The 20,663-nt window shown below is 35.3% G+C and overlaps 1 protein-coding gene across 6 annotated transcripts in view; it reads right to left on the minus strand.

Moving 5' to 3' along the window:
* The window catches only part of PRR16 (proline rich 16), a 161,356-nt gene that overhangs the window by 14,587 nt on the left and 126,106 nt on the right, over positions 1-20,663 (minus strand). The window contains exon 4 of one of the 6 annotated variants that reach the window (XM_072031152.1): positions 13,856-13,916. The exons of 4 other annotated variants lie outside the window; for them this stretch is intronic. The gene's annotated coding sequence lies outside the window, so the exon portion shown is untranslated. Of the gene's footprint in view, positions 1-13,827; positions 13,917-20,663 lie in introns of all 6 variants that reach the window. One more of the 6 variants, XM_072031150.1, reaches the window with a different exon arrangement.

A 20,663-nucleotide genomic window follows, 5' to 3' on the forward strand; every position in this document is an offset into this window, starting at 1 on the left:
CTGCATTTCCAGAACAGAAATTATTATTATTAATAATAATAATAAATAATAATTTTCCCAGCACTCACTCCTCCCTTGTAGCGCCTTTCTCTACCAAGATTTTGAACAAACTAGAGGCTCAGCCATAAGCAGCTGAAGCCACACTGCTCAGTACAGAAACAGGGCATGCTTCAGACTCAAGGGAAGGTGAGGGTTCAAAATGCCTCTGGCAGAGGAAGCAACTTAATTTGGATTTCTCTTACCTTTCGTGACAGAGGGCAAAGGAAAGCCAGTCTACAGAAACCATCTCCTCCAGCAATTTGTAAATCTAGCACATCTGTCCCATGCTTTATTTATGAGTAAATGAAATAAAACAATTGGATATGTGTCAGCTAGAATAACTAGATGCGGAACAGAAGGACAGATTTCAGGTTTTAATTTCAGCCATACAGATAAGCAATCACGTTTTACTTTTAGTGGGAGTCAAAACACACTGGTCTTCCTTTCAGTTACAATTAAACATATCAATACAAATGAACACTTTGGACCCTGCTTACTTCCACTGCTTAAAATGTTATGTAATCACGACCTCAGATGGTGAGGACAGTGGTAAAGTAAAATTGCTACCTTTCCTTTTCTTTTCAGTGACTTGGACTCTTAAGACTGTGCTGTGTTAGCGAGATTTATCATGTTTCTAATTTTATTAGAAATGTAGCAATATAACTATTGATAGCAATGAAAAAAAAAATGAAGCTTCTATCTTGCCTGTTGGCTGAACTCAAACTATACCATTTTTAATAAAGAGAATTATCTTGTGTGCAAGGATTTTCTACAGTAGAGATTAGAGGTGCATAATTCTTTCCATGTATCATTCTTCCTCCTTTATCCCATGAAAAGCTCCTTTAAATAGAAAAGTTCAAAAAGGGCAAGCTGATCAAGAGTTAGCTGAAAGCTCAACTAACTGCTATGAATTCATCAATAGTATACAATTGATATATATATATATTTCTATGTGGTCTCTTTTTAAGAAGTTTAAATTGAAACACAATTCTTCTGCTGTTCTGTTAGGAATTCCTTAATTCCTTCTATGTGTAGAAGCAATTAGCAAGTTTCATCTTATCGCAGCTGTCAAATAGTAGTAGTACAAAAAATACATAGGAAAATGGTGCCTTTGATTTTTTTTTTTTTCCTTTAAAAGGAGGCATCCAGAAAAGAGTAATGGAAAAATTGGCTCATATTCTTCAAGATCATACTCTTGAACTTGTTCAAGGTAATACCACAAACATATGTATTATACATATAAGGCTAAATAGAATTGAAAAAACAAACAAACAAACAAACAAACAAACAAACAAAAACAGATCAAACCAAAACAACAACAGAAAACACATACCTTTTTGTTCAATAGTATTTTAAAATAATGCCCTGTTAATGAGAAGGAATTATAAAGAATATCCAATGAAGTTATTTATGTTATCTGTATTAAGTAAAATGGAATGCCTAATGCTGGACTAGCCTATTTTCAAAAGCCCCCTAACTTTACAAGGTTTCATTAAACATAAAATTGACCTTATATTCAGAAGTTATGCTTATTCATTAGTATCTAAATTTGACTGCCTTTGGGTACTTATAAAAATGCCTGGGAACTTAGAAAATCTATTTCCAAACAAAAATCAATATAAATAGTCACTGCTTGATTTAACACTCTTAAAGTAAACTTTTCATTTCATTTCTACTGTGACACCTTACCAGTGTTGAATTGAGCAGTTGTGATGGAACACATAGAAAGAAAAGATACATTGATCACATAATTTAATCACACTGCTGACTCAGTTCTGCTCCATGTGGTATATTTCTTAAGGTTCAGTTGCACCTTTCAACAGAGACTGTAACACAGAAGCTTTGTGAAAGGCCATTGCATATATATTTTCTTTACTCCACCATAGTACAAGTGGTTATGCCTCACACTAGGTGGATGCTCAGCTGCAGATAAACCCTGCAACTTGGCTGGGAGCATAGTCTGCACCACAAGTGGGCTATCTGCAGCAGCACCAAACCAAACCAACCGTAAACCTGTGGCAGAGGCAGTGACAGCTCGAGTCCTTTCAACCAGCAGTCTGGGAGCACCAAAGGATAAAACTCCTTTCTCTTAGAACATACCCTAGCACACATCTACACCCACCACTGCTGATTAAACACATGATGGGAATATAGTGTCCCTAACCCAACAGTATCTTGTGTCTTCCTAGTGAGTATCAGTTTCTCCAAGGCCTGGGGGACCAACAGGCAGTGTAGAGCACAGACTACATGCATACAGTACATGCATTTCCTTGGGAAAATTATTGTCTGTAAAATTCCAAAATATAAAAATGAGTTCTGGTTTGCCATTTTATTTCTACTGGTATTTACTGAAGTACTTTTGTCAGGACACTGTTTTCAACACAGATAAAATATGTTCTTGCTACATTATCCTTCCTATTTTGCTTTGTGATAAATGGAAATTTTCTCTCCATAGAAATGGATGGTGATATTCTTAAAACCCTGCTTACCTGATGAACTTTTCTTCCTCTGTTCCAATATTTTTTATCATTTCCTAAAGAAAAAGTGATTCAAACACTGCTAATGAATTTGCATGTGGATGATCCTATGAGATTTCTTCATTTCTATTCTCTTGATCTCTCTGCTTACTTCCATAGGCATTTACTATGCTAGCATTAGAAAGAATTAATCTAAAGTTATGTATTATGTCTATCGACATATCTTATATGTAAACTTATCACAGACTAGTAGTGATCATACAAGTGATAGTGAAAGTGAAGAAAAATAACCAAAAAAAAAAAAAAAAAAAAAGGAAAGCTTGAGGAAATTTGGATATGGATTAAAAAAAAAATAATAATAAAGGGGGGGGGATTACAAAGGCTCTGGGCTCTGGGCCTCAGAGTATGGAGGTGAAAAGCAGAACTTTAGGTAATGTAAAAAGTAAACCAGATTTATTAAAACAAATGGGAATTCTCCCATTTTCTTTTTGCTTGTTATCCAGCTTTCTAGCATTCATATCAATCACTAAACAGTGCTCTTCTTTAATTTCTTAATCATGCTATTCATGTATTTTCCATTCCTTCTCATTCCTCTACTCTTACATTGTTCAATGCCCATTGACTGTTCCAACAAAGCTTCAGAGAGAAGGGTATGTTCCTGTATCTATTACAGACATGCACCTTCTCCTACAGTTCCACTTACTAATGACTTACAAAATGAAAACAGTCACCACTTAAAAAAAAAAAAAAAAAAAAAAGTAACATTTTGTACCCACTGCACAAATCAAATAGAGGGTGAGAACTTATTAAGTAACACATTTTAAAATTTATTTATACAATTTCTAAATACAACTAACTGCAAATGAATGAAATATATGGTTTGATATTTAACCCAATGTTTAGTGAAGGATTGATTTGTAACAAGCTTTACAGTACTTTCAAGAGGTGTATTTTATTTATCCACTGATTAGTTATTTATATTTCATTATCGCTTCAGTAAAACCTGTTCAATGCAGAACTCATTATTACAGTGATACATTTTGAACATAATATGAAGATCATATAAGACTTTTTCAAATCAAATAATAAAAATTGATTATGTTTGCTTAAGCCCTCTTCCTGGACTGAGTATCAAAGGAGCTACTAGCCACCTTGAAAGTTCCTATTAATTGTGCTTATATTTAGACACTATGCCTTTCATTTTAACTGCTGAGATTTCTGTGAATTTCAACTAGCCAAAGTGCAACATGTCTGAAGATAAGAATTTGTAGATTTTTAGATTTGATAAAGATTATATGGACATATTAACATGCTTCTGGTCCACTCTAAATTTTATAAATTATGGCATTGAAACAACAACAAAAATTCTACGTTTTCCTATATTTGACCATTTAAAAAAGAGGTATTTTAACACCAAAAAAATATATATATATTTTTTTAATTTTACAATTCTGATCATATTTTGTATATGGTAACATATTAGGATAAAAAAAAAAAATAGTGATCATACATATTAACATAGAGGATTGGGAATAAGAATAGTTTTAGGGAACATAAAATTAATTTCGAGGATGAGAATTCCTAATGTTGAATTTCTAAAGAAACAAAATTATTTACACACTCTCAACTTAAGAGATGCAAGAAAGTTTATGAATATAAGTTCCTAAGATGCAAGAAAGTATATGAATATAAAATATTGCATTATGGCCTCAGTGTAACTTTTATAGGCAGGGATAAAATGCCAGTCAACTGATGGTGTAATCTCTACAATTTATGTTCCTTTTTTTTTTTTTTTTTTTTTTTTAATTTATTTTCTAGACATACCTGAATTTCCCCAAAGCTTGTTAAGATTTCTGGTAGTGATGAGACCCAAATCTACTAGTTTATCTTAGAAGGGTTCTTCAAAGTTCATCTAGTTCTGTCCAATGGGCTACAAGAAAGATCTAGTGGCAAAGATGCCTAGAATGCAACACAAGTACAAGATTCAACATTACTATCCTGAAAATCCCTGTGTTTAGTGGCTAGTGGAGATGCCCTTACTTAACAAAAGCTGCAAGTTGCAACCTTACTTTTACACACACACATATATATATATTTATATATATATACACACACATATGTATGTGCAAAAGCATTTTGAGTTACTTGGCCCATCTGACATTCTTAATTAACTGGGATCCAAAAAATGTTCCTCCACTGGATTTCCTTGTGAGCACACTTTCTACTAGTAAAAACTGACCAGGTCAGGTCACTCAAAGGTTATTCTTTTTTCCTGTTGAAAAGCATTCAGGGCAGTAGGCAGATAGAAGAGAGTGGGAGAGAAGAGAAGAGAAGATGTAATAGATAGAAACAGATTTTAAAGTATTAATCTAGTAGTGAGAAATGCAATTTTCATTTCCCTTGTGTGACTGGATTTTAACACCCGTCATCTATTTACAAGAGCAAAAGGATCACCAATTACAAATTACTCTTTAGTGTGGGATTTTCCCCATTCCTTTTGCTGACACTATGCAATTTTTGCAGAAAATAATGCATGAGTCATTGAGGAAGAGAGCATGAATGCAACTAATGACTCACTGCAGGTGATGGAAGGATTCCGATGAAAGTGGATTATAAACAAAGAAATAAATTTTGTATTAAAAACAGACTTGCTCCCTTCTCATTTCTATTCTGATACTGTGCTATGCAAAAGAATTTTGACAGCTACCCTAGGGCACTAAGCAGAGAAATTATAAGCAAAAATGCTCCCTCAGGACCTGAAATAGGATAAAGTTTTCAGGTGGATCTGAAAGACTCTTCCTTAAAACTGAGGATGCTTCAAATACCACAGGCCTTTGAATTTTTAATATTAAGTTTCAGTAGGGCTCCTGGAAAAAGGTAGTATATAGAAAAAAGGTATAGTGTGAGATTGGATAAAAATGAAAATGGATTTTAACAAATCTCTCCTTGCATATCCTTCCAGACTTGCTCTATATTCAGCCTTTCCGGTGACTTCGTAGTATTCAACAACCCTTAAAGAGTCTTTTTTTTTTTTTTTTTTTTTTTTTTTTAATAATTGGTTCGTCCTTGGAGACCACCAGTGCAATAACACTATATGTATGTTTTCTGCCCATTCCAAAATTTCTACTCCACATTTCCCAAATGTTTCATTTTGCAGCACCCTTCCCTCTTGTCCCTGGAGGCACAATCTTTCCTCATTCTCTGCTGTACCTACAGTACCTGCACAGTGCCCCAAAAGCAAAATAAAAACAGACAGACAGAGAAGCTAGATTTCACAAAAAATTATCCCACAGGATATACCTATGGCATCTGCTATTACTTTAGAAATGAAATTGATATAATTTCAACCTGTAAAAAGAACACATAGAATCTACATATTGTTCTTTTCTTTGCGATATTCAAGACAACAATATTTGTTGATGCTACTGGAAAGCAGTGGCAATATTTGGAAAGGATTTATGAGTGTCCAAAATTTTTGAAAAATGTTTAATTGCTACTGAAACAAATGAACTCAGAAGTCACCAACCAAAATGTGACTTTATTTGCTCCACAAGTTTCCAGCATTGGAAGATACAAAAGGTCTGTTGTTTTTGTTTGTTTCCTTGTTTATTTGTTATTAATTGGACACATGACATTTTACTCTAAACTTGACTGCTGATATGACAAAAATATAATCAGTCCAACTTTTATTAATTATCTCAGAAAAGGAAATGTTTCTTATTGGCAAAAATGTAATCCAGAAAAAAAAAAAAAAAAAAAAAAAAGCTTTTAGAGTAAGCTACTTCCTAAGTAGTACCCATATCCCAATCACTAACTCGCTACATTACTGACGCTCTGAATTCAATGGGACAGTAGTACACTGTAAACATCTACCAATACTGTAGTAACAGAATGCACATTTTTATGCCTATGTGTTAAGGAATGGAAAGAAAGGCACGATTATGCTTGAAGATATTATTGTGTGGTAAAACTCAAGGAAATAAATGTTAAATTATAATACCACTGATAATGTAATTAACTAAAACTAATGAAAATTCTGATGGTTATACTCTCTGCTCAAACTGTAAACAACAGCACATATATTGCAAATGACATAGTAGTACAGTGTTTTTCATTTCAATTGACAAAACAACAAAATTAAGAGTATACTTAGTGATGGGAGGATTGAATCAACCAAGGAAAGAATTCAGTGAACTGCCTGAAGGAACAGACATACACTGATGTCCTTGGAGTAGGAAAAAGAACTGTGCTAAACTTAACTTCAGATAACACTCAGCGTTAAGAAAGACTGAAACATAATCTGCAATGAGGGAAATTCCTAGAATCACAGAATGGTTGGATTGGAAGGGTCCTTAAAGACCATGCAGCTCCAATCCACCCTGCCACAGGCCAAGACACCTCCCACTAGTCCAGCTTGCCCAAAACACCATCCAGCCTGGCCTTGAAGACCCCCCGGGATGGGGCATCTACGGCTTCTCTGGGAAACCTGTTCCAGTGCCTCACCATCCCATGAGTATGGATTTTTTTTCATAATATGTAATCTAAATCTACCCTTTTTCAGTTTAAAACATTAAAACATATTTTCAGTTTAAAAACATTACTTCTTGTCCTATCACTACATTACCATGAATTCTGACAAATTCAGACTCACAGAAACATAATACCTGTCACTTTTCAAGTAACTCAAGAAAGTGAAAATCAAACCATCCAGAACCACTACATGCATGAGAGAATTCTAATATAGATTTCTCCAGATTGATAAATCTGAACTAGCTTAAGGCCTAAATATGCATTAATACCTACCTTCCACTGTACGCTAATCTCTGAGCACAACCAGGCTTAACAAATGGTTTAGAAATTAATAACAATCTCAACCTTATGTCTTCTGTAGACAATTTCATGATTAAGCTACATATTTTTAACAATATTTGTCCATTAGTAAAACTCTACATGTTGATGGATGCTGTATAAGCAGTAGCCTTCTAAGCCAATTCCTTCAGATTATTTTAGTTACATGCAGCCAACAATTTGAGATAATAAAATCAAAGAAAACCATAACTGGAAAGAGTCCAGTGGATTCTAACCCAAAGCAAATCGGACTTTACACTTAGACCAGGTTGCTCTGGGCCTTGTCCCAAAGAGGCTTTTTTTTTTTTTTTTTTTTCCAGGGATCTATAACACACAGTACTCTGAGCATCTACCTCTACTGCTTACTCAGCTTACTCAGCATAAGAAATATTAATAAATACTTATGTTTTCTGATGCTTGAATAAATATCTTTTTTTTTTTTTTTTAAGTGGTTTACTTCCACTTAGTAAGTCATTTTATTTTGGAGAAGAATCCACCACAGAATTGCCCAAATAATTTTTGTCAGGAAAAAGCAGCAGGTCACCTCATGCATTTGCTGTTAGATGCCAGATCCCAGGAAGAGCTCATTGCCCAATGACTGTATAGTGAAGTACAGAGTGCAGAACCCTTAATGGAGTTTCATGAGATACTTGCAAACTTCTGTACTTCAAATTTAGGAACTATACTGCAGGTTTGAGGTTTTCTTTAAACAGCTCTGTTTAGGAAATCTTTCCATTAAAACAGACAGCACAGTAAAAACTTTAACATTCACATTTCAAATGCATTGTCACAAATATTTTTAAATATGGTATGTGAAGGTAGCTAGTTTCAATAAATAATGTATTATGTAAAATATTAAAAAAAACTTACTACCACATTCCTCAACAGTAAAATTTGGTCCCCTTTTCCTAATTATTATGTAAGCTTTTCCACACAGAGCCTAAAATTAATGTATGAATTTTCAAAATATAATTGAATAATTGCCCTTGAGAAACCCTAGGTTTTAAAAACTGTACACTGAGACTTCTGTCACAAAGAGAATGGAATAATAAGTTTATTTATGTTCTGATGTTGTCATTCATCTTCACTGTAACTGGAAAAATGCAAATTTTGTAGTATTTTTCTCTACTGAAGATTAAATATTGCCCAACAGTACAATTTTGAATAAGATTCACTGTCGTTTCTAGAGCTGGCAGAGGAAAGTTTTATATTAAGCCTCTGAAATTAAAAAAAAAAAAAAAAGTCATAAAAAATATTTAAAAGCAAAACCTTTTTAAAAACAGTTTTAGTGAACAACTGATACGATGTGAAATAAATTGAGGAAAAATGCAGTAATTAATCTTTGAGTGCTCAAAGAAACTTTTCCATCATATAGTAAGAGAGCTATGGAACTTGTTTTTTTGGGGAAGCTGATGGTCTCATGGACCAAATTTTAATGGACCAAAACCACCATTCATATAAATGGTCATGCTTACTCTTGTGAAATTTGTTTGCCTCTGACAATGCTGAATTTGTTTACAGGTTTATAATAAACAGGTTGCCTTGAACTACAGCCTGAGCTATCTAACATAAAAGCAACTGCTTGAAACTTATGGCAGACTCTATAGTGGAAAGGACCTTCATGATGAAAGACAGTCATTAACCTCTCTGTCCAAAGTGTTATTAAAAATAGCAGGGCACAGTTATTTGAAGCTTCAAACCTTGGGCAACATTTGTTTCCAAGCAGAGTAAATATAAAATATTACTTATGGCACATAGACTAGCATGTAGATTTGAAATTGCAATTATTTTAGAATTAAATTATATTTTTAGTATGATTCATAGTGGGTCAACTGCAATTCCATTATGGTTGCACATTTAAGTGTGTAATATCTTAGAAAACAAAAACAAAACCATCACCAGCAACAACAGCAAAATTATGGATTAATTTATCAGCTTCCAAACTGGCACATTGTTTTTATATATTGCTACACATCAATTTCCAGGAAAAATAAAAATTTAAAAAAGAAATAATAAAACAAAACAAACAACTTCCCTTCAATCAATTACACTTAACAAATAATAATAATAATAATAATAATAATGTAATTTTTGTAAAATATTCATCTGATTTATTTAACATAAGGTTTCAGCTATGTCTAAAACATAGAATGTGTACTTACTGTACATACTTTAATAGTACGAATCCATTCTAAAAAAAGGATATATTATTACTCTTCGCAGTCCTTTCTTGAGAGGTATTTTTGGGGAAAACAAATAAAGCAGCGAACATTAGTCCCACAATAAACTTCCAGAATAAGTTTATCTTTCTGGGAAGAAAACCAAACAATGGTAACAGTAAATGCCTAAAGTTTCATAGGTAAGAAAGGCCAGTTTTCTTCAGTATCATCAAAGCTGGGATAGCACATTGGAAAAGTGACACAAATATAAACACAGAACATCTGGCATTTTTGGCCTTATTTCCTCTTGAAGTGTAAAAAGCAGCAGGATTTACTCCCAGTATATTTACAGCTTTGAAAATTTCAAATCATGCATGCTATTTCACTGAATGTTGTCAGTTGTGCTATTTTAATGATCGAAATGTAATTTTCTCTGTCTAATGAAAAGTAGAAATCTCAGCTGAGCCAAATTGCGTTCTTGGTTATCTGATATATATTTTGTGCTTACATCAGTCTTGCAAGTAGCTTTCAAATGTTAAGTCCAACCAGCTAAGCAGACAAGCTCCTGTTAAGTTTGTATGTTTGCCTATTAATAAGAAGTTTTTAAAAATACCGTGGAACTGTCTAAGTTTCAATTTCCCAGGGATTTGTGCTCCTAATTTTTACACAGACACACCTGCCACTAAATATAAACCTGAGAATACATGTGATACATTCATACATCTGGTCACTGGCACTACAAAAGAACCCTATGGTCAATACATCATTCTGAAGTTTTTTTTCCCCGTAGAAAATGCCTGCTGAATTTTTGTGATTTCTTACCTTTCTACTAGATTATTATAAAATTATTTAAATGGCATAAGATTTGGATACAGCTAATGTGATTTTAAGTTTAGAGTTAGGTGCAATCAAAAGCATTATATTAAAAATATATTTAAAAAATCAATTAATGTCTTCTCACCATAGACAGTGTATAGCCTCATATATACACGGAGTCTTATCCCTATTTTGGACAATCTGGGTCATCTTGAAAAAATGATTATTTATCCAGAATGGCCCAACCTTGAAAGTCAGAGAATAAAGTAATAAAATAAAAATAAAAATAGAAAATAGAAAGGAGAGTTTATGATGGCTTAACTGGTGATTAACTGGTAAGAAACCATTGCAAGAAGTGGAGCGTAATGTTTACCGGCAGTATAGCCTATACAGGTTAGTATGAAAGAAATCAGTAAAATCAGTGTGAAAATGAGAAATAACTGAACAAGTCCCTGTGTCTTACCATTAGACCCTCAAAATAGAGCAGTAGTTGAACAGATAGTAATGTCACTTAGCCTTGCTTCTAGCAGATCTCTAGAAATACAGGTATAAAATGCATGTAACCATTCTGCAGAATCTGCTATATATCACTGTGACATCTGAGCACATGGTGCAGAGGTTCTCTCAATAAAATCCTCCTTTGCCTTTCAAGGTACACCTATGCTTTATACACGTGTGTTGTGTGTGTAAATTAAAACCTACTCTTTCCACATCTATAATTTCCCAAGGAATATAAAGTCTTCACACATATGCAGATGTGTGTTCTACAGATTCACATGCTCAGGAAGGCACATATGCTGCACAGACTGTCTTCCATGAAGGCAAGGAAGATCTGTGCCTCCTCCTGCTGTTTCTTTTTTTTTTTTTTTTTTACACAGTTTGCCTGTGGAAAGTTCCATACTATAGAGTTGAATATTCAATTCATACCTATGACTCAAAAGCTGGATACCCATTTATACCACTCTTCTGATGACCGTGTGTTAGGAAGTATCAATATGAGATGCATTATTGAACATAGTCATTGGTAAATGCACCTTAGATGTAATTCTACAACCTGTCTCCTGGCATTACAAGCTTGCTTTGGCCTGGTACACTAGGTAAGCAGTTAGTTTCCCTGAAGTCTTCTGAGCACAGTCTTCCTCAAACTGCAGTTACAATAAGTGGTTATGAAATGACTTCCATAATCTTAATAACCTGGCACATGCTCAATTTTGTAAGTAATTGCTGTAATTTGACTGATACACAAAGTAAGACTTTAAGAGAAATTATTAAATGGGTTTCAATATTGCCAATTTACACCTCAACATGGCAGTGATTAGAAGGAAATATTAGGGATATCAGACTGCACCTGCATATATTTTTTTTTTCATCTGAAGAAGCTACTGAGAGATATCAAATTACTCCTCCCCCCTCCCCCCCCATCCCCCTACTTCTTGTCCCCTTGTGTTTTCCATCAACTGCTTTGCCCAGTAGCTACTTCATAAATGCATGATTCTAAAAATGTTTTCTGACATCTGTTTCCAATTCATCTTTTTTCATGCCCTTTTCAAGCTGCATATCCTACCATCAGTACAGTGGACCAGATTTATCCCTGATGCAACTAATACAGCTACTGGCTCTATGGATGGTTTTGGCCTTGTCTGTTCAGAGGGTTAATTTCTGTCTAAACTATTTAAAATGACATTTCAATGCCATTTCCTCTTAACTACCATGTTCTGTAAGATACAACTGTAGTTCTCCTATAATTTCCATTTTCTCCCAGGACCACATCTATGGCTTTTTACAAAGGTTACCTATTCTATGCAACACTTCTTTCATTTGAAATTCCGGCAATGCATTATTACCAGAAATATAGCAACATAACCACAGGTTTCCTTTTTCCAAGGAAAAGGAAACCTTTGGTTCTGTTTGTCACAAAAATTCAGAAGAAAAATTTCCCAGTCAGACACATGGACTTACAGGTATTGTAGACATACAAACAAACAAACATAAAACAACAGCAAACATATGAAGTTGTTCTTCATTTGTTAAAGCAAATGTTCTCTGCCCATTCCTTATGTGTTCAAATGAAAAGCAACAAGTAATACTTTGTCATCCCATATACAAAGTGGCCTTCAGGAAAGAAATTTTGTGAAGAAGCCACTTGCATATCACCTGTAAAACTAATCTAAACTGGGATTTCAGACATTGATGAAGCTATCAGAATACTCTCTAGCTGGGCTTTCTCCTTCTGTATACTTCGTTCACCTACTGTTCTTCACCTCTACCCCTCCCTCTACCTCCCACTTCACTGGGAGTCATTCTTTTCCTGGCCTCTTTATCTTTCTTATTCATCCTGTCCAAAGGAGGGCTTTTCAACCCTGAAAAGTCATGCCTTGATTTTAGCAATGGTCATTCAGCCATTTGGTTTCTTTAGTTTTAGTGGACTAAAGATGTTTCTGTGCTGTACATCAAGTTTTGGAGCTTTTGGGAGGGCTAGAAAACAACTTTCTGTTGTTTGGGTATGATACTACATTGCTAAGAATATCCCCCTCAACAGCTGTAACTCTCGGCAATGCCCTACGTCCAGACAATGGGCCCTTAAGAACTTTTGACAGGTATTAAAGAAACTCATATCACAATTACCCATTAAATTGTTGTTCTTTACAAAATCAAAAAATAATAGAGAAATTTGTACTTTCTACTTACAACAATGTTGTGTACAGTCATACACAAAACAAAGTGCCTACAAATTAGATTATTTTAAATTGTTCATATTTGAAACAATAGCAAGTTCTTCTATTCAAGCTGAAGCTTTGGCTTTTGTAAATTAATTATTAAAGCAGTATTCTAAAATGATGAGCCAGGAAAAAAGTCTCTCATTTTGAAACCTTGACCAATAAAATATATTCCCTACTTTTCTAATATTTTGCTAGCTGCATTTAAATATTTGCTCAAATATAAACACAGGCATGCAATAGCTGGGGAAAAGAAAACATTTAAAATTTCACTATTACACCAAAATTCCTGCTACTGTACATGTTGAAAAAACCTTCTAATGTAAAATGAATGTAGCACCTGTACATTTCAGGCTGCCAAATCACTCTCTGACAGTAAGAAAAAATGATGAAAAGTGAGTAGGCAAAAATATATATATATATATTTTTCGATAACTCAAGTCTTTGGCACACTGTATGCTCTTGGGTTTAGAAAGGTATGAATAAATAATGAGAAATAGCCAAAAAGTTCTCCAAAGAGGACAAACAAACTTTTCATTGTTGTACATTACATGAAACAGATGGTTAGAGTTAAGCAAGTTACTGCAATAAATTGGATCCAAACCAAGAAACCAAGCAGTAAAAATGTACCACTAAATCCCAGTTCCAGCCTTTGGTATATAAGCTGTTCTGTACAGCAAATGGATGAGATATTGCCTTTGTCAAACCCTGTTGGGAAAAAGGACGGGAAAAATGTGCTTCTCCTCACCCATCTCTTGGACTCTTACTCACCATTCCTTCAGCTCTCACTGCTACTTACACTCTTTTTCTATGTGGTTGCAGGTTGGCTCCAGGTGTTCACACTCTCATTTGCTACCAGCCTTTGAAAAAGCAGTGAGGAAGACTATATTTATTATTAGTTTCTCCACCCACATATTACATCTACACTGATAAACTACAGCAGCAATATAATACCATTTATAAACTTAGTTTCTACTGTAGAATCTCCTCCAGCACTTAACTGCATTTAACTGAAACCCAGTATCACAAGTTTTGCTTTGCTCATACTTAGGAGATTTGTATCACTTGGTGATGATCACTCTGCCCCACAGTGAGAAATTTTAAAGCAAATTTGATGTTAGATCCCTTCTTTAGAAAGGGAAGAAACAGATGTAGTTTTGAAGGTCCTTTGTTACTGCACCACAAATAAGAGTGTATCGGATATGAGATATATTACATAATTTCATAATCAAACCAAAAGAAGGCTGAGTTTCTGAGAAAAAATCTTATTTATTTTGCTTTATATTCTTTCATCTTAGTTTTTTAAATATTAAGTAACATTAAGTTAAAAATATAACTACGTGAAATTAATACATGAATAAACAGCTTGCTTGATTTTGCTCATGTGATATATTTTGAAAACAGATCCAGAATAAACTCTTTATCTGATAAGCAGAAAACATCTATCGGTATTAAGGCTTGATTTTAGTTTCTCTCAATCTTAATGAAGTAATACAAGATTCATTCCCTAGCTACCCCCCCCCCCCCCCATCATTTCCCCTCTCCCCTCCTCCCCCCCAAAAAAATAATTAAAAATTAAAAAATGGATTGACAACACTATTAAGCACAGAATCTAGGCTTCTGGAGTGGTACATAATTTACATTTCAAGCATTACAAGTGCTTATGAAATTTCACTCATGTTTCTACTTCATTTTTTCTAATTACCATTCAAAATTTATTCCTTGGAACAGGTTCTGAAACCTCTCTTTACCTCAGACTCAATGGTATTTAAAGAATAAAATGTTATGTACACAAGCTTGTGAAGTGGGACCATGCGAACCTACCGAGGTTCAAGTGCATGTGTAAGGTGCTGCAGCTGGGTTGGGACAATCCTGGACATGAGCACAGACTGGGAGAAGAACTCAGAGCAGTCCTGCAGAGAAGGACTTGGGGGTTCTGGAGGACAAAAAGCTCAGCACAACCTAGCAGGGTGTGCTTGCAGCCCGGAAGGTCAACTGCATCCTGGGCTACATCAACAGAGAAGAGGCCAGCAGGTCGAGGGATGTGATTCTCCCCTCTCTCCTCTGACCTTGTGAGGCCCCACATGGAGTGCAGCTTCCAGGCCTTGTGCCCTCAGAACAAGAAGGATGTGGATCTGTTAGAGTGGGTAGTGAGGAAGGAGACAAAGATGATCAAAGGTCTGGAGCACTTCCCCTCTGAAGAAAGGCTGAGAGAGCAGGGGAAGTTCACCCTGGTGAAGAGCAGGCTTGGAGATGCCTTAAAACAGCCTTCTAGTCGTCTTCACTCAGAGATTGGTAAGGCACTGGAACAGGTTACCCAGAGAAGCTGTGGATGCCCCATCCTTGTAAGTGTTCAGCGCCAGGTTGGATGGGGCTTTGAGTAACTTGGTCTAGTAGGTGACACCCCTGCCCACACAGGGGGATTGGAACTAGGTGTTCCTTAAGGTCCTTTCCAACTCAAGCCATTCTATGATTACATAATCCAAGAACAGCAAAAGCTAGTCCAGCATAGGTTCTACTGTGGTTACTCAGTTTATCTAAATATGGGACTCTAGGAGCACTCAAGGTTCTCTAGGCCAAGACAGTGTCCCAGGTATGCCCAATCTGGGTAAAGGCCAAAAGTGGAGCAGTACCACTCCTCTGCCTCCCATTCTTGTTCATCAGTTTCTACACAATGCAAATGTAGGGCACATGGGTAACAGCTGACCACCAAGGCACAAACCCACAGGTCAAATCAGGTGAGGGATGAAATTAGGCATAGGCAGTAGAATCAGAACAGGTCAGACTTTTTCTAGTAAGTAAGAGAAGAAGAGTGGTACAATCTAATGGGCAATTCTCTATCGAACACAAACCAGAGTGCAACAGTACAACACCTTCCTACACATAATATGTTCTAATTTTTAATTTTGTATTGCAGAATCTTCTATCACTATTAAATAAATAAATATTTTCTGCTTTTTATTTCAGACATTTTAGGGCTTCTATACTAGCCCAAATTTTCTTTGAAAACATGCCATAAAAAATGCAGTTGCCGAAAGCTCAAGTATTCACTTGAACAAGATTTAAGACTCATTGCATGTCTGAGAGAGAAATAATTAATCCCCTACATGTATGGTTAATGAATGATAGTGATACAAACCTGATAAAAGAGGTAATAGTATGTACAAGTGCTTTTCTACTAGTTTCCCTGCCTCGGCTTGTGAGTTCAAATTGTTAGACCACCACTGAAGCTTGTTATATTGGAATTATTCTTTCCAGAAATGAGTCATTTGTAATTTTTTTACAACTTTTTTTCCTGTTCACAGCCATAAAAGAAGTGACTGAAAAATATGTCTTTATACAGCTGGAGTAAGCATCAGGATAAAGAGGAAGAAAATGAACAATGCTTGTAAAATGCATTAACACTACAAAATTTATTTGTTGAGCCTTAAGTTTATATGAAGTTTTGCTTATCAAATTTATTGTGCTGCTTCAACTTTTTCCTTAATACTACTTCTGCCTCAGCAATTCAGAATCTATCAGCAGCTGTTTATGAGAAAACTACAGAGCAGGTTTTTCAAAATAGTGTATAAAAACACATATATGTCTCCCACATGAAGGAATGGGAAACAGTTTTAGTAGATTTACTGCCAAGCGTGAACGTGATCAGAATTGACCTCAGATTGTTCTGGACTATAACTACCTACTATAACAGAATCTGACACATTGTGTATTTTTGCAGTGAACACTGTCATACTTGGCTTGTATACCACAGTAAAAAATTCAAATATAAATGATAATAAAACAAAATGTAAATATGCCTGCTTTAAGATGAAGTCAATGTTAACTATTGGCATTCAGATGAAGGCTGCATTCTTATTTTTCTAATAGTATCTCATCCTGTCACTAAGATAATAATATCCTTCTCATATTTTCATGAAAATACACGTTATTCACCATATTCTATTAAAAGATTTTTCTAATTAGAACGGTGTTTTGCAATATTGTAAGAAAATGGTCCTTTCAGCAAGACCGTTTTTCCAGTTTCTGAAAAACACACTTTCAAATAGTACAGATAGTCTCCAAATAGTGTATAATTATTACATGTTTGCAAGTTAGACATACTCTTGAAATACTACTCCTGTATTTAAAAATCAGGTCACCACAAAAATAAAAATAAACAATCACTCTCTTAGGTATTCAGGATGATATTCATTTTGTTTTAATTTCCCAGTAACATATTATCAATGAGGTTGCAAAAATTTCAAGTATGACAATGAACACATCATCACAATTTGGCTTATGTAGGCCTGGGGACCTAAACAAGTTTTTCTGCATGGACTGGTAACCAATAACTCCAATCAGTTATCACTGCAATGCAGGTAAGCACACCAGGTATCCCATATCAGTTCTTGGAGGAGCCTCACTATTTCTGTTTTGAATCATGACACTTTTTTTACTTTGACTTTTTGTCAAAAAGTGCAGGAGCACTGAATCTTTTTTGGATGAATCTCCAGCGCAATTTTTTCAGTAATTATTGCTGATATTATCGCTTCCCTTCCTGGGAAGGGACAATCCTGCTTATATGTACAGACAAGATGCTGAAGAGCAGTCCTGCAGAAAGGGATCTGGGGTGTGTTTAACTGACTTCAAACTGAACTTGAGCCAGCAGTGTGCCTTGGCAGGCAAGTGAGCCAACCATACCCTGGGGTGCATCAGGGACAGCATTGCCAGCCAGGTGAGGGAAGGAATTGTCCCACTCTGCTCTGTGCTGGTGCAGCTCCACCTTGAGTGTGTGCAGTTTTGGGCACTGTGTGCAGTTTTGAGTACCACAGTATAAGACGGATATAAAAGTATTAGAGAGTGAACAAATGAAGGGCAACAAAGATGGTGAAGGGTCTAGAGGGGAAGATGTATGAGGAGTGGCTGAAGTCACTTGGTTTGTTTAACCTGGAAGAGACAGGGAAGAGCTCATTGTGGTCTACAACTTCCTCATGAGGGAGAGCAGAGTGGCAGGCACTGCTCTCAGGACAGTGGCAGGTTCTGAGGGAATGGCTTGAAGCTGTGATAGGGGAGGTTCAGGCTGGATTATCAGGAAAAGGCTTTTCACCAAGAGAGTGGCTGGGCACTAAAACAGGCTCCCAGGTCACAGCACCAAGCTTGCCAGAGTTCAGGAAGCATTTGGACAATGCTCTCAAACACCTGATTTTTATTTATTTATTTATTTTTTTAGTGGTCCTTTAGGGATCTAGGAGTTGGACTTGAAGATCCTTGTGGGTCCCTTACAAATCAGATGTTCTATGATTCTATGATATGTTTAACTAAATATCAGTCAAATAATTACTCGTTTGATAGTTATTCCCATTTTTTGGGAGGTTACTTTTTCGCTAGTAATTCAATTGTCCGAATCTATAAGGGGATGACAAGGTGGCATGTATTGAAGCATTTTAAACAGCCTAAAATACACTAAATACACTTTATATATCATTAAAAAAAAAAAAAAAAAGTCCTGGATATTCTTGTTTTGTTGTTTTTTTGTTTTGTTTTGTTTTGTTTTGTTTTCTGGTTGGTTTTAGACAGAAAGAACACAAACTGAAAATTAAAGAACAATTAAAAGAGACAAAACCACCTTCTATTTATTCTTGGTAGGAGAATAAAATATAAGTAAATTAAAAAAAAAGAAATCCACCAACAAGCCCTTAGCAGGAAAAAAAATTAAAGCTTGACCACTACCTTATTAATGCAAAGATGACTATTTTTTTTCCTGCTGTTATTCACTACTTTATCGGCATTATGACAAACTGGTACAGAAATACGTTATACATTTCTTAGAAGTTGCAAACTAGTTTCCCTTAATTTTAATGAAGAAGTGCATTTTATTAGAAGGATTGTTCAAATCACATTGTAACTCAAATTCATTTTTTTGATTATATCTTCTCCTCAGCTACACTAAGGCATACCATTTGCAATAAATCATGGTATGTATATATCAAAACATTTCTCCTGCATCCTTACATGCTTTTTAGATACTAGCAAAGCCAAGACAGAAATCTACATCCATGTGACTGATGCTCATTCTTTTTCATCCTTGTATAGTAAAATCAAAAGAAGCACATAGCCTTAGATGTTCACTTTTAATAAAGCAGTCATTAGGTCTGTTTTTGATTTAGTATAAATATAAACCCAGTGTCCAAAAGGAAAGAAAAAGAAAATATTTCTCCTATTTCACTGACAATCTCATGCCTGTCCGTAGATCACTTCCTACTTTGCATCAACATCAGTTTTGAGGAAAAAAAAATAAAATAAAATAAAAAAATCAGGCAGCTTTGATTTCCCATATGGTTCACTGCTTCATCACAAAAAAAAATGTCTGTGGTTGACTCATTGTAGGGGCTGGCACAAGAATGAGCAGCTAAAATGGGTTAGGATTGTTTTTCAGAAACAATGCTGGATAAAGTGCATACTAAATAACATCAGCACTGGGAATTGAGGAGCATTTGTCTATGGCCACATCCACAGGCTGATTCTGAGGCTGATTCCTAGACAGCCAAATAGCACTTCGGCTGCCAAAAGGATTTGTCACTACAGATGATCTCTGTTGCGGATTTCATACTGATACCAGAAATATGTCTGATTCTGAAATAATCATTTTAAAAGGTAGAGAGGCACATCCAAGTACATCCATAAAAGTCATCCAACCCCTTAATTTTAAGCCACCACATAAGTAGAAGCATTTTATTAATACTGTGCACTGAGTTGTGTCTGTTCTTGAAATCCAAAGTTTTAATTTTCCATTTCTTCTGGCATGCTTAACTGCTATTCTCATCTCTTTTCTTTGTCAAGTACAAAATTGCACCTGCTGGAAACAGCAGAAAATTATATATTTCGTCTGTCTTTTAATGAAAGGTGCAACTGCTCATCTTATGGCTAGCAGGGAGTGTTAGAGTAAATTACTTTGCCCTCTTGCTTATCACTGTAGATCTTCAAAGTGATTTCCTCAGAATTTGTATGTCCGTTTTTAAGACATGTTCAATTTTAATTTACAAACTTTGTCATATGGATCACTGACTACATTTCTAAGTAAGCTGCTTCATAGCTACATGCCTCACTGCATAGATTATTTCTAGTCTGATTGTATTAACTTGGACAAGAACACCTTGTGTTTTTACTATATGCATGGGCCCTCTGTTATTGGAAATCTTATTTCTATTGAGTTCATGAGTGAGACTCTTTCTAATCCTTTAAACTCACATCTACAAATTTTAACATCCAGTAAGGTTTTAAGAATATGAAATCACAAATTTATTTTTTTTTATTATATTTTCTGAAGATCAATAATAAAGACAGTTTTCCAGTAACAGCATCACTAGATCTTCATGGAACCATAGAATCATAGAATGGCTCAGATTGGAAGTGACTTTAAAGATCACCCAGTTCCAACTCCCTTGCCATCGGTAGGGGCACCTTCCACTAGACCAGGTTGCTCAGGGCTTTGTCCAACCTGGTCTTGAACACATCCAGGGATGGGGCATCCACAACCTCTCTGGGCAACCTGTTACAATGCCTCACCACCCTCTAAGTGAATAATTTCCTCATAACCTCTAATCCTGGCACTCATAGACACCACT

The sequence above is a fragment of the Anas platyrhynchos genome, chromosome Z (genome assembly GCF_047663525.1).
Source record: "Anas platyrhynchos isolate ZD024472 breed Pekin duck chromosome Z, IASCAAS_PekinDuck_T2T, whole genome shotgun sequence".
NCBI classification, from domain to species: Eukaryota; Metazoa; Chordata; class Aves; order Anseriformes; family Anatidae; genus Anas; species Anas platyrhynchos.